The sequence below is a fragment of the Limulus polyphemus genome, unplaced genomic scaffold (assembly GCF_000517525.1).
Source record: "Limulus polyphemus unplaced genomic scaffold, Limulus_polyphemus-2.1.2 Scaffold423, whole genome shotgun sequence".
NCBI lineage: Eukaryota > Metazoa > Arthropoda > Merostomata > Xiphosura > Limulidae > Limulus > Limulus polyphemus.
The window spans coordinates 500,251-501,392 of NW_013666033.1; the positions used below are offsets into that span (position 1 = coordinate 500,251).

The following is a 1,142-nucleotide window of genomic DNA, read 5'->3' on the forward strand; positions in this document are numbered from 1 at the left end:
CTTGGTTTTGAAGCAAAAAAACATGTTGATGTCCTCTTTAACACCTTCCATATTTGCATACATTTTCCCATTAAGATGGTGTTGCAGCGATTGAAAAAGATGGTAATCTGATGATACCATATCTAAAGAATATGGTGGGTGGGGGAGAATTTCCCAACCCAACTCCATAATCTTGTGTTATGTCAAACGTGCCACATGTGGATGTGCATTGTCATGGAGAAGAACAACACCTTTCCGATTGACAAATGAAGGGCTTGATTTAAATGTTCCAGTTGCTGACTATAGATCTCTGCATTAACAGTTCACCATGGATTGAGGAGTTCAAAATGAATTACTTCTTTGATGTTTCACCAAATGCAAAGCATCACTTTCTGCAGAGTCCAGATTTTGGGGTCGGAAGTGATTTCTGTCTAGGACTGAGCCATTGTTTTTGGCATTTAATATTCACATAGAGAATCCATTTTTCATCACTAGTAACAATTCTGCCCAAAATTGGTTCACACGCATTACTCGCCAGAAGAGACAAAGCAATGTTCATACATTGGAAAAAAAGATCATCGGAGAGTTCGTGAGGTACCCAAACACCTTCTTTATGGAGTTTTCCCATATTCCTTAGATGTTTGCGTATTGTTTCATGCAATTTCAGGGCCAATTCACAAGTGTGTTGCCTTGGGTTGGACTCGACAAGCATCTTCAGAGCATCAATATCAGTTCCAACGTGTTGGCAGCTCGCAATCTCAGTTTTCAAGGCTAAAGTCACCTGAACAAAATTTGCTGAACCATCATTGACACTTACAAATGTTCAAACATTTCTGTAAACTACTTGGATTTTCTTTGTGGCTACACAGGCATTGTTTCCCTTCTTGTATTTAAACAGCATTACATACCCAATTTGTGTCTCGTCATGTGCCATCACTATACGGGATTAGAGTATACTACACTTTACACATTATATAGGCTACACAAAAGTGACGTTTAGGAGGTTCATTTAACTATTATACATGATGTACATTTTTTGGGGGATGATTAATGAAAGTGTTCCAGAATGAAATATTAATTTCTTGACAACCTAATATATACATATATAATATATAATAATTGAAATGTGACTGTATTTTGCAAAATACTTGTCTACTAAAACA

The 1,142-nt window shown here is 36.9% G+C and overlaps 1 pseudogene; it reads left to right on the forward strand.

Annotated features, from left to right (window-relative positions):
- Positions 1 to 1,142, forward strand: part of LOC106458164 — an 88,972-nt pseudogene that overhangs the window by 68,794 nt on the left and 19,036 nt on the right.